The sequence below is a fragment of the Phoxinus phoxinus genome (genome assembly GCF_949152265.1).
Source record: "Phoxinus phoxinus genome assembly, chromosome: 9".
NCBI lineage: Eukaryota > Metazoa > Chordata > Actinopteri > Cypriniformes > Leuciscidae > Phoxinus > Phoxinus phoxinus.
Genome location: NC_136884.1, coordinates 18,015,480 through 18,029,206, shown reverse-complemented (window position 1 = coordinate 18,029,206; position 13,727 = coordinate 18,015,480). Strand labels below are relative to the sequence as shown.

The window sequence follows — 13,727 nt, the reverse complement described above, 5'->3', positions numbered from 1 at the left end:
ACCTCGCTTGGAAGAAGATAAGTGAGGAGATTGTACAACCTGGTAATTTGTAAGATATACAAATTTCACTTTTGTGTCACGTTATTGACCTACTAACTCGCTAGTAAGCTGCCGTGCTGCTAGTTTACAACTATTTAAATGATCTATCAACATCAGACATCTTGTGAAAAGATGGCCGCCAACGGGTTTCGAAACTTTCGCCTCTGATTCGTGATTTCAATTTCGCTCTTGACGCGTGAATGGACACAAAGTGATCAAGCGTATAACTAGACGCGGCAGCCGCGAATTTGACGCGCTATTCGCGTCCGGTGTGAACGCACAGTAAGACTCGTTACACATGGAAGGGGGCTTTAGAATTACACAAGGATTTCTGTAACTTGTCGTCTTGTCTCCCTTCTTCCTCATGACATTAATTAAAGTTATATGGGTTTCTTAGAGCTCATGCATCTGCTTTTGTTATATCACTTATGTGCAAGAATTGTTTCATCAGTCTGGTCATTTGTCTGTGCACACTGCAGTGCATAGGATGAAGAGTGCAGTGCCTTTCATTAGTTCATAGAGCAGAGATTACAGCTCAATGCAGCCGCATGAATAATGCATACATGTGCTGTGCACGGTAGCCTATGCCCTCTGATTACACTGCTCATTCCAACGTGGAAAAATATGTGTTCATATGCTCTCACAGGCAGAGACCCATAAAAAAAATCTCTTTAAATTCAAAATGTACATCTACAGTATACCTTGAGCTCTACACCTTTCAGTATAAAAATAACAGTTTGATGTAGCAGCAAAAAAAAAAAAAAAAGTAATATAACATAATTTTATTAAACATAGCTGGTGGATGCAAGGCCATGTTAGTCCTGGAACAACATCACATTTTAGGGTAAGGTCCAGGCTTCAATACTCTTATTGACTTCATTTATCTCTGGTGCACGGGCTTCAAAAACGTATCAACCATCTTCTCTAGGGAATGCCAGGTTTAGAAAAGGATGTGGGTATTTGGACTGGGAGAGTGCAGCGAAACCATTATCTGTACCTGTTGCAATGACATGATCTGTATTTTATTTTTATTTATACGTTTATTTGTATAGGGACAGTACAAAAAAAACATTATCCCAGGCAAGAACTCGAAACTATGTATTGCACATCGAGAGTATAGCATTAGCTAATTTGCAACTCGGGTCCCTAGAAAGGCTTTTCTAAAATAAAAAATAAAACTACTAATCATAGAATAAAACTAACACAGCATGTCATTTTTACACATTCAAATGCATCTAAATGACCTATTCCTATTGTAAGGATGCTTCCAACCTTGGCATGAATAACTAAATAAAACAAACATTTATTAAATTTAAATATGCGTGCAGTTCTGGTTTATTTTATACCACCAATTTAGTATCTTTTTAGGTAGATCATGAAGATGGACTTTTAATGTAGAAGTTTGTCAAAACTACATGGACATTTTCAATTGCTGTTTTAAAGTCAAAACTTAAAAAAAAAAAACAATTCACCTGTAATGTAAATAATTGTAAAATTAAGGGGTTAGAAAATCTAATTCATACACTCTAAAAAATGCTGGGTTATTTTTAAACCCAAATGTTGGGTTGAGCATTTTGACAATGCTGCTGGGTTATTTTCTCCATAATCTGCTGACAATGACCCAGCATTTGTGGTTGTTTTGGAAACGTTGACCCAGCGCTTACCTCCTCGCGCGCTTTTGTCCCCCTCACACTGTTCAAATTACAACGTCAACAGGAGGACGAGAGGTTCAAGGCAAGCAGGAGCGAGCGTAAAGGTGAGTAACACTGTTTTATTAAAACTATCCTAACGTTACGTAGTCAAAGAAGTCAGAAAGTCAATAAGAAGTTATGTTGAAATTAACTTTGAATTATTGACGACGCACCCTTATATTATTTAACGTAACACTAATGCTCCAGATTTAGCGTCTGTCGAACTAGCGACCGTTAGTCAGCGGCTACGCATAACATTCATCATTTTTACACGGTCTGTCATCAATTATTCCACTTATAACACGGTCACAATGTCTAAATACAGTTGTTGGTGTTTTATCTCCAGAAATTTTGCGGGTTTCTTGTACTGACTCGGCGGTGTTGGATGCAGTGTAACGTCACTGGCTAGTGGCTGCATATGCTAAAGAAGCTGTAAGTTACGTCTCTAGTTACCTATTATTTATCTGTTTTTGTCAATCATTTTCGAAAGGTAGCTTTACATAAAATGTTATTATGTTGCAGTATGTTCTCTGTGTTTATGCGTGTGTCAATTCTCATGCTAGCTGTCATTGTTCAGCGGAAGTCAATTCAATGTTGCTTCAGTAACGTTACCGTTCAAAAACTGTGTAACGTTAAAGATCATAAATTATGAAGTAACTGTTAGTTACTGTAACGTTAGTTCAATTTGGTCTTCAAGCGGCTCTGAAGAAAAGTAGGCTAGTTCAGTTCTCATCTGATATTGCTAGTGCAATCAAATCAACAATATTGTTGAATGTGCCCCCAACTTAGCAAGCCAGAGGCAACAGTGGCAAGGAACCCAAACTCTATCAGGTGACAGAATGGAGAGAGAAAAAAAAACATTAGGAGAAACCAGTCTTATGTATTAAATATACAATTTATTATTTTGGGTTGTCATGCAACTTGGTACACAATCATTAAAATAATTATGATGATCATTGAATCGTGCATTTTAAAAAAACTGCCAGGAAGAATAAACATTAACAACATTTATTTATTATTTTACTATCTTGAAACTGCAATCAAATAAGTCAATGGGTGCAATGCTCTCAGGCGATCTTTATACGAATAGACTGATACATTGGAATGAATAAAAAAATTTTCTATGAAATATCTACAGGTGATTTTATAAAATATTTTTGAATTATCCACAAAATTAAAATTTCTTCTGTTTACAATTTCTTTCTGTTTACTGTTTGTCTTGTGAATTAACTATAGTTAATTAAGCTGTTAAAAAAATAATTTTGTCTATTTATTTAATTTTTTAATTAAGTAATGATTCATTATTTTTTTTATTTTTAACCGCGAGCCAGCACAAAAATAAATTTTAAAAGCAGGTATAAGACTTGTTAGCACTGCCAGCTAGCTTTGTAAAGATATTACTAATCAGATGTTTCCTTCTGTTCTTTTACAGCAATGGACATTTTTGTTCAACAAAAACTTATCAACTGGAATCTTGAGTGCCTCATTGAAAAATTTGCTGGTAAATATTCTCTTTCATAATCATTATGATTAATCATTTTTCACAGTTGCATCCAGTGCCAGCCCTAGCACTTAACCAAGTTTTCTACACCATTCACAATAAGATCAAAAACATGAATGGGCAATTAATTTACTTGTCCAAAGTACAAGAACATGGCATTTAAAGGGGTCATGAATTGCCTTTTTTTATAATGTTCCCTGAGGTCCTTTTATAGTAAGCACAACATTGGAAAACTTAGCAGATATCTATATGTGGGCACAAAGAGGCTATGATCTGTTTCTGTGAAGGCAATCTTGCACGGATGTTCTATTGCGTAATAAACAATCGGAAGTGGAAAATTAGTAATTTTTTTGGCAGCATACTATCAATAAAAGTTGTTTTATGTTTTTTTTATAGTACAATGACCTCTTGTATGACAAAAGATTGTATGAAAATTTTATTTCTCAGTTCATGACCCCTTTAAAAGTACTTGCCCCTTTCTTGGTATAAGACAGTGGTTCTCAAATGTCCTGGGACCTCCCATCATTTTGGATGTCTCCCTCATCAGACAAACCCAATTTAAGTCTTGCAGTCTGTACTAATGAGCTGATGACTTAAATCAGGTGTGTTAGATGATGGAGAGATACAAAATGTGCAGTGATATGGGGTCCCCAGGGCCGGTTTGAGAAGCACTGCTTTAAGGGATAGTTCACCCGAAAGTGAAATTATGTCGTCATTTACTCACCCTCATGTTATTACATGACTTTCTTCTCCTGAACACAAAATAAGATATTTTGAAGAATGTTGGTAACAAAACAGTTAACCGTAGCCATTTACTTTTATAGTACTTTTTTCCTATTATATAAGTCAGTGGCTACCGTTAACTGTCTGGTTACTGACATTCTTTAAAATATATTTTTGTGTTCTGCAGAAGAAAGAAACTTGTAGAGGTTTGGAACAACATAGGGGCGAGTAAATTTGACATGAGGGCAAGTAAATTTGCATTTTAAGGTGAACTATCCCTTTAATAACACTAAATGTTTTCAGATTACCAGAGTACATATTTAACTGTTACACATTTAAGCTAATTTCAATCATTCTAAGTTGACCTTAGTTAGAAATGCACTTTGCTTAATTTAAAAGCTGATGAACAAACAAGTTCTAATTTGCCATTTATCTCTTCTTAGATTCCAAAGGCATACAAGCACTTAAAATCTTGCCTGTCATTCTTCCCCCGCCTGTGTACAAGATTGGCCACAAAACCTTTCGGCCAACTATTCAAGAGGCAAGAACCTCATTCATTGATGTACAACCTGTAAGTAAAACAAAAGAGCAGGCTCATTTCTTTACACCTGTTTGTAGGGCTGCACGATAAATAGTTTTAATCATGATCACGGTTATTGCTGCATGGATCTTACACGCATTTCATTTTCTCACAACTCTTTTAAGTTAATTTAAGATGTTATTTAACTAATTTAAGACTGCTCTTGAAAACCTAAGACACACTTTTAAAGAATTATCTGTGTCTGATATTGTCATTTCCTCATTTAGTCTGGACCCAACATGGTGCTTTACCTGGAAAGGCAGAGAGAAGCGAAACCCTTTCCCTTTGTCTTGGAGCTTGAAATGGCTGGACAGTTTTTTGTGGTGGTGAATGGACAAGCTCTGGAACAGTTGACTCTCCTCAAGGCTGTGGATGTTTGTTTCAAGGCATTTTATTGCTTTGACATTCACTATCCGAAACAATGTGCCCCTGTTTGGGAATTTTTGCAGCAGGTAGTTTATGGAATGCCTGGGACAGAAAATTCAAGCATTCGGTTTTTGCGGGCCTCCATTTTTGCTGCAGAGGACTAAATTATAGCCATTCATTTAATTAAGCAATATTATGTACATTTTTCTTTCTTTTTTGTTTTGAATATTTTGAATCTTTAACTTAGTGTCAAAACACTGCCTGGTACACAAAATTCAAGTACCGTTTTCATGTGTGTCCCATTTTGCTGGACAGGACTAATTGATTGCTTATTTAAATGAATTGCAATGTATGTATTTATGTTTTGTTTTTTTATTGTATCTTTTTTGTGAAGAGAATCTTTAGCTAGGCTATTTTAAAGTTTATAAGTATAGAGTTTTTATGTTTTTATTTTATTTTGCTACGCAGGACTAAATTATTGCTTATTTAAATGAATTACAATGTATGTACTTTTTTATTTATCTGTGGTTTTTTATTTGTAATTTTTTGTGTGAAGAGAATCTTTAGCTATTGTATACAGTTTATACTCAAAGGTCTTATGTGCCTCCCATTTTTGCTGCACAGGACTAATTGACTTATTTAAATGAATTGCAATGTACTTATGTTCTTTTTTGTGAAGAGAATCTTTAGCTATTGGCTATTTTACAGTTTAGTTTTTATGTTTTTATTTTGCTACACAGGACTAAAATGATTGCAATGTACATTGTTTGTTTTGAATTTTGAGAATCTCACCATTTTATGATCTTTTAACATACCAACATTTTAGCACAAATGATTTTTGTGGGCCTCCGAGATGACTAATTGTTGATTAAACATGAATGTATTCATTATTATATTAATTTCCTGGAATAAACACTTTTATTGAATCATAATAAATAGTAGTGTTATTATTGTTATTATTAATATTATTATTATTTAGTAGTATTTTTATTATTATTATTATCTAAAATGAATAGCCTGTAACATGGGGTTGTTTGACCCAGCACTGATTAAAAAACAACCCAGCAAATGGGTTAATGTATAAAACCCAACCTGCTGGGTCAAAATAACCCAGCATGTGTTCTGTCCAATATTTACCCAGCGCTGGGTTGCCAAATAACCCAAATTGGGTTGTTTTTAACCCAGCATTTTTTAGAGTGATGATTAATTTGCTCACTATTTAACAAAAATAATGTGTATTTGAAAATATGAGTATAGCTAATGTAGTAGACACTGCCTAGTGATGCTGAGAAAAATAGATGCAAAACAACAACAATTAGTGAAGTTCAATATTACTTTTGGCATGCAAATGGTAAGGAGACTACCACATGCCTAATGAATTAAAAACACATTAAGGTCATTTCTATTCAACTTCATACTTTACAGACTCTTGCACTGCAGTGTGAACTAGCAGGACTTCAGGAGCTTGAAATTCTTGATTTTTTTAACAGTATAAATGAAGAAAGATGAAGGATGTTAGTTTTAGAAAACAGCAAATGCTGTTTACTGGTCTGCTGTAACTATTTATGTTCTCAAATTGTCCTTTTAACCCTAGGCGCCTGGAAGCCGATTGTGTTGAATTTAACTTGCAATTAATTAGTTTTAATCACATTGCGAGGGGTGGGGTGTGCAAAGTGATTGGGAGGTATTTGCATATACAGTACAGGACAAAATGTCAGCTACAGATAAGGTGGTGACCCGCATGTGGCAGCTGGCAAAACAAACTGATGAGGGTAATTTATCATGCGTTCGTCTGTAGCGTGGCCGGTACGGGTCCACGCGCGTTTTTGTTAACGCTGTCAGTCATCTGTCATGCCATGCTGAGTTTGGCTGGGACAAACCAAGAAGAAGGTCACACACAGGTTATGCACAAACAAGGAAGTCAGTGGAAAATGTCAGGCAGAACCGAGTTGGCATCATGATCAATGGATAGAAAGCATTATGGAATTATTAAGAAAATAGTCAAACAAAAGAAAAGATTCCCTGATGTGAGTGATTAAAGGGTTAGTTCACCCAAAAATGAAAATTCAGTCAGTAATTACTCACCCTCATGTTGTTCCAACCATGTAAGTCTTTCGTTCATCTTCGGATCACAAATTAAGATATTTTTGATGAAATCTGAAGGCAGTCTCACTCCTCCATAGGCTCCATAGGCCACGACAATACTTTATGTGCGGAAAAACAACAAAAATAACGACTTTATTCCACTATTCATTCCCTTCTCTCTGGGCCTCTAGGTAGTTCACGTAGTGTTTAAGCGCAGCGCGTCTGTGTTGCACGTCACCACGTAGACTCACTATTGGCCGACGCTGGTCATGTGTATGATGCGTGGTGACGTGCAACACAGACGCGCTGCGCTTAAACACTACGTGAACTACCTAGAGGCCCAGAGAGAAGGAAATTAATAGTGGAATAAAGTCGTTATTTTTGTTGTTTTTCCGCACATAAAGTATTGTCGTCGCATGATAAACTTAATGCAGAGCCACTGTAGTCACTTGGACTATTGTAACAATGTTTTAATAACTATTCTGGGCCGGCGAGTTTGGATCCCTCTGAAAGCCTATGGAGGAGTGAGACTGCCTTCAGATTTCATCAAAAATATCTTAATTTGTGATCCGAAGATGAACGAAAGACTTACATGGTTGGAACAACTTGAGGGTGAGTAATTACTGACTGAATTTTCATTTTTGGGTGAACTAACCCTTTAAGTGTAGACATTTGAAGAAAGCACCTACAGTAAATAGGTCACTTTATACAACTAGATTTTTTTTTCTTGACTTGGAATATAGCACACAAATAAGTTGACTTTATATAAATACAGTATATGTTTTGACAGAAAATTACTTTTTATTATGTATTATGGAATCATTAGTTATCATGGAAAAGCACATATCTCTTCCTCGCGCTCTCTCTCCCACTCAAACACACACACATACAGTACGGACACACACTCTCTGCTCTGACGATTTTAGTAGACGCTATAGTAGATGCTGGTGCTGAACACTGTTGAGAGACACACACACACACACACACACACACACACACACACACACACACACACACACACACACACACACACACACACACACACACACACACACACACACACACACACACACACACACACACACACAAGCTTTCATTTCTATCCTTGTGGGGACATTCCATAGGCGTAATGGTTTTTATACTGTACAAACTGTATATTCTATCCCCTTACACTGCCCCTATCCCTAAACCCAACCATCACAGGAGACATTCTGCATTTTTACATTTTCAAAAATATATAATTTAGTATGTTTATTAACCCATTCCCCTCATGGGGACCGCTGGCTGGTCCCCACAATGGAGGTGATCTCAGGTTTTACTATCCTTGTGGGGACATTCGGTTCCCACAATGCATAATAAACCAAGCCCACACACACGCACACACACACGCACACACACACACACACACACTGATAACTGAGAAACTCAATGTTTCCCAGCGGACAGATACAAACTTTAGAGTTTTTTATTTTTGGAGATTCTTTTCATTTTGTGTGTGCAAAAAGCATCAAACTCTCCATGAATTGTAAGATTGGCATGCTGCCTGAAGATGAGACAACCTAGTAAAAGCATTTTCAAGTGTTTTAAAGGCATCATTAGATTACCATTTGACCATTAGCAGTGCATACAGGCTACATTCATCTTCTTTGTTCAACCTTCGTAGGCTGTATTCTCACATACACACACGACTGTGCTATCACAGGGTTTGCATACTCAACAACCCGGCGCATGTCATCAGCAGTCTTTGGATTTGATTCAAGAGGTATTTTATGCTTTGACCAATTAGCTGCCTCAACACCCTACGGCTGAGAGAGGTGTCCCTGCTGGGGCGTTATCCAGACATGCTCCATTAGACCAGCCAAGTATAAACAGTAGAACAAACAGTAACAGTTGGAATCTTGGGTCTGTTTCTGAAAAAGACCCGCTGTTAAATGAGCAGAAACTGATCACTACCATTAACACTTTGATGATATTGTTTTTCAAAGAACGAGTATCGCAGTGGCACTGCGGTGATTCTCTTTAATACAAAAGCAAACCTGTTCTTACTGCAAAGGCGTTGTATAAAACTGAAGCATAGTCAAGGTACTTTTTTTGCAGGCTAAAATGTCTCGACACGTGTGTTTAATTAAACAAAAGCAAAACTGATTGCACATTTAAATTTTTGCTTGCCTCTGTACAAGTGGAATTGATGATACATGTAATTTTTTCATTCAGAAATATGTTTAACCCCACCTCACATGCCCTGTTTACCTTTAATGGTAACACTTTACTTGAAGGGGTGTGCATAAGACTGACATGACACCTTCATAATCATGACATGACATATGTCATGAATATGAAGGGGATTTTATGCATGTTTATGACAACTGTCATTAAGTGTCATTCACTCAATTATGACATTTTTAATGCAAATATGACATTGTTTGAGATGTCTTTGTTATGACAACTTGACATAAACCAATACATCATAACCTGTCAGTGTCTTTGTCGTGACAACTTGACATTACCAAGACAACATAAATTGTCATATGTCATAATCATGACACAGTAGATTAATTATCAAACTTAAGAAACCACTTAGCTTTATGGGTTAACATTACATTAAACTGTCATGTGGTTGGTTTTGACATTGGCTGTCATGAGGCTGTTATAACTGTGTCATGAATGTTTTTCTTGACCTCAACTACAGTGGTAAAATGTATGTATTTCTATGTAAAGCACTTTGAATTACCAATGCTTAGCTTTGCACTGAATGAGCACTGTGCCACTGTTCGTCCGACTGTTTGCACTGTATTTTATTTTTTAAACTGTCTTAATTATTCTTATTTCTTTTATTATTTATGTAATTATTTCAATTTCTTCTATGTAAAGCACTTTGAATTACCACTGTGTATGAAATGTTCTATATAAATAAACTTGCCTTGCCTTGCCTTGGTACACATTGAATTTGTCCTTTTAATGTCAAATTCAATCCATAAAGCTAAGTAGTTTCTTAAGTTTGATCATTAATCTGCTACCTCATGTTTATATTTATTACAGGTTGTGTTGTCTTAGTAAAGTCAAGTTGTCATTACCAAGACACTGACAGGTTATGATGTATTGGTTTATGTCAAGTTGTCATAACAAAGACATCTCAAACATATTTGCATTAAACATGTCCTAATTGAGTGAATGATATTTAGGCCGTGTGTCCACCAAAGCGTTTTTAGTCAGCTGAAAACACTAGGCGCTCTGGTGAAAACGCCTAGCTGCGGGCGCTTGAGAGCGTTTTGGCAGCGCAGTTTTTTTTTCAGTTGAGATGCATCGTTGCTATGATACAGAATATCCATTGGTCCGTGTGGTATTAGTCCCGCCTCTCCTCCACTGTGTGATTGGACGGTTGGGTAAGAAGTGACAGTGATGAGCGCTGCGTTTTACCCAGAGTTGAACATTCTTCAACTATCGGCAACCTGTAAAAAACGGCGAGCGCTCAGCGCTTGATCGGTAAATACTCGCTCAGCGCCTCCTGGCGTTCTAAAAACGCAGCGTTCCCATTGAAAACAATTGAAAAAACACGCCAGCCGCGTGAAAAAACGCTTTGGTGGACACACAGCCTAAATGACAGTTGTCATAAACATGATCATTTGATCATTAAAATAAAAAATAAAACCTCCTACATATTCATGACATGTGTCATGTCATGATTATGAAGGTGCCATGTCAGTCTTATGCACACCCCTTCAAGTAAAGTGTTACCCAATTAATATTAAAATGCCTTTTGCTCGATTGGATCACTAGTAGATGAGAGAGACACATTCCTGTCTCTTTTGTTCACTTCGTTCCTTCCAGGGGAGGGTCTATGGGTGGGTAAATGTATTGGCTTTTTCAGATCTAATGGACGAGATAAGCTTCCACAATTTACATATGAACGTGCAGGGAAACAATAAAAACATAAGGAGAGCAGAAATATTTTCCGCCCGCCCTCAGGCTTTGCCTCCGCCCTCAGTCGTTCCAACCTACGGATCCCTGCGTCCATCTCGGGAGGTCATCGCTGTGGCTCCGTCATATGTGACGAATGACACATAATTGATTATGGCCTATTACTGTATTGATGCAGAATCATCCACATCCGTATCGAAGCAACTATTAATTTCAACACCCCTACGAACCACCATCTGCTCAATGTATGGCCGCCATTCCAGAGCCTCGTCCCAAGATGGCTGCCGTTCCAGAGTCTCGTCCTAAGATGGCCGCCATTCCAGAGTCACGTCCCAAGGTGGCCGCCACTCCAGAATCACGTCCCAAGATGGCCACAACGCCAGAGTCCTCTGCCAAGATGGGCGCCACGCCAGAGCCCTCTGCCAAGTTGGCCGCCACTCCAGAGCCCTTTGCCAAGATGGCCACCGCTCCAGAGCCCTCTGCCAAGATGGCCGCCGCTCCAGTGGCTGATGGTCCTTCATCCAGGCCACAGCCAGGGAAATGCCCCACGGTGGCATTGATGGAGGGAGGAGCCATGGAGGAACACTAATAAGGGTCACCATGGGAATGTCCGGAGACAATGACGGCGAGGATGGAGCATACCGCGATGCCGTTGAGCCGAGGTAAGCCGTGGCGGAGCTGCAGCGACGACCTCCCGAGAGTGAGATGGGGGTCCAGAGGTTTGAGGCCGAGTTGGAGCTACCGAGGGCAGAGCCGGAGCCTGAGGTAGGGCTGAGCAAGCCGCAGCTGAAGGGGTGGAGGACCACGCTGTCCACGCTGAGGTCGAGGGTGGAAGGAGATGGCTCCCGACAGGTCCGAAATTTTGCCACGCTACTGAGAGGAGGCAGAGGTGGTACAGAGGGACTGATCGGAGACAGAGATGACTGGGTGGCACAGGTGGATGGACACTGGGGTCCAACGAGACCCCCCCGCCCCCCAAAAAAAATTGAGTGATAGAACTAGTCTGTAGAGGTGGTGGAAATATATATATGGCAGAAAAACGAAATATTGCAATATTTAATAAAAAAAATCTAACTAAATAATGCAGATTTTTCCAATATCTTGCAGCTCTAACCCATGGAAGCACCTGTGGATCTTCAGATGAACCAACAATTCTCTGTCTCTGTGAGTAAACAAAACTCCTCATGATTATAGTTCATTGTGGCTCTTACATTTTGTGACGTGGCTAACAACTAGTTGTCCAGTTCCGGTTCTGCTCATTCAGCACAGGCTTGTCAAGAATGTTGTCCTGCAGTGCTGAACATGTGCAGGTGTCAATTGTTATAGAATGCGTTTGTAATGCTGTTGAAATAAGCAAAACGGTCCATGAACGCAACCATATTAAGCGACGTTGTCAAGTCAAGTCACCTTTATTTTACCGTATATAGCGCTTTTTACAATACAGATTGTTTCAAAGCAGCTTTACAGAGATAACAGGAAAATAATGCAACAAAGTTTGTTTCTTGGAGAAAATAGCGTCACAGTCCAGCTTAAGTAATTCAGTAATGGTTAATTTTTGTTGTAAAAAAAGTTACTAAGTTAGTTCATTTATATTAATAGCCATATTTATATTTAGATCCAGCTCAGTTCAGTTCTCATATAATGGTGGCAATGCAGGCAGATCAATAATATTGTTGAATATTAAATGTCCCCAACTAACCAAGCCAAAAGCCAAAGGCGATACGTTGCCATACTATCTATTAGCATCTAATCTAGAGTCTTGTTTTAGGGGCATTAGGGATGAATGGAACCATTGCAATGTAACAGCCCCAATTGCATCAGGAAAGAACCACAAGCTGGGACTTGAACACTGGTTGGGATGGCCTCCAAAGATGGGAACCCAAAGATGCGCACTTGCAGACCCATGATTCAGCTTTGCCCCTAACACCCCAACGGTAAAACATTCTAAGGCATATCTTATGTATTAAAACACAGACTGAATTCCCATGATACATTTCTAGACAGCATGTAATGTAGAGTGCCAGCATTACCATTAGCACATCAGAGACAGAGCTGGATATTAATGGACACCATCCTCATTGCATTGACATCTCAGCACATCCTTGATCCCCCTGAGCTCCAGATAAAATCATGCTATGCTCAGAGCAGACCCATTGTTTTCTGGGATTATGGGGGATTACACATAGAAGCCAATGAAAGAGAAGGTTTGAAAGCGATGACCTCGCCAACAGATCAGGATGAGCCGGATATCTTGTATTCATTCCAAAGGAAGGATTTAATTAGATTAGTAATTGAATGCAGTGGGGTTTGTGGAAAAAATGCAATCTTGAAAATTTGTAGGGTCACAAGATTTCATCATGACAATTTAACCCACTGCCTCCTTAGATAGACATCAATGTCTATGGGACCTAAATGGTAACACTTTCTATGAAGACCATGCTCAAGATGAATTATAGCTCCATTTATACTTTTTTATAAGTATTACAATTTTATAAATACATTTATAAAGACCCATACATACTGTGTTATAAAACAGTTATAGTTACATTTATATATATATATTTTTATAATTCCTTATAGGTCATGCATTTGCTTTTTCAATGTGCATACGAATTAGTCAGTCTTAAGGTTCCATGAATGTATTCATAAAGATGCAACCTGCATTGCTAGGTTATTATATTATACAACTTTTTAGTAATTCAGACGTCAAATAACTGAATATATTGTTAATAATAAGAGTGTTGTGTTCTTATAAACACTTTTTGTGAGTGATAATACAGTTACTAACGTCTATAAATGGATCATTGATGTCTTTCAGTAAAGT

The 13,727-nt window shown here is 38.1% G+C and overlaps 1 long non-coding RNA gene across 1 annotated transcript; it reads left to right on the top strand.

Annotated features, from left to right (window-relative positions):
* The first annotated feature begins 1,563 nt into the window (after positions 1-1,563).
* On the top strand, positions 1,564-4,525 carry LOC307004253. The gene is made up of 4 exons (XR_013798956.1): positions 1,564-1,795; positions 2,077-2,162; positions 3,163-3,231; positions 4,398-4,525. It is a non-coding gene; the product is annotated as an uncharacterized lncRNA (long non-coding RNA).
* The last annotated feature ends 9,202 nt before the right edge of the window (positions 4,526-13,727 follow it).